This window comes from Octopus sinensis, linkage group LG14 (assembly GCF_006345805.1).
Source record: "Octopus sinensis linkage group LG14, ASM634580v1, whole genome shotgun sequence".
NCBI classification, from domain to species: Eukaryota; Metazoa; Mollusca; class Cephalopoda; order Octopoda; family Octopodidae; genus Octopus; species Octopus sinensis.
The window spans coordinates 6,229,073-6,229,617 of NC_043010.1; positions in this window are offsets into that span (position 1 = coordinate 6,229,073).

Below are 545 nucleotides of genomic sequence, written 5' to 3' on the forward strand. Positions count from 1 at the left end.
TGTAATACAATGGGCCAGCTTCTTTAATCAGTGTGCCATGTGCCATGCAGAGTCTGATGAATGATTATGTGAGGAGTACAATTGTCTATCAAATACTCGGCCTCTTGTACCGGAGGCGCGTGGCTTAGTGGTTAGGGTGTCAGCACCATGATCGTAAGATTGTGGTTTCAATTCCTGGACAGGGTGACGCATTGTGTTCTTGAGCAAAACACTTCATTTCACGTTGCTCCAGTCTACTCAGCTGGCAAAAATGAGTAATGCTGCAATGGACTGACGTCCCGTGCAGCTGAGGAACACATACGATCGTAAGATTGTGGTTTCGATTCCTGGACTGGGTGACGCGTTGTGTTCTGGAGCAAAACACGTCATTTCACGTTGCTCCAGTCTACTCAGCTGGCAAAAATGAGTAATGCTGCAATGGACTGACGTCCCGTGCAGCTGAGGAGCACATACGATCGTAAGATTGTGGTTTCGATTCCTGGACTGGGTGACGCGTTGTGTTCTGGAGCAAAACACGTCATTTCACGCTGCTCCAGTCTACTCAG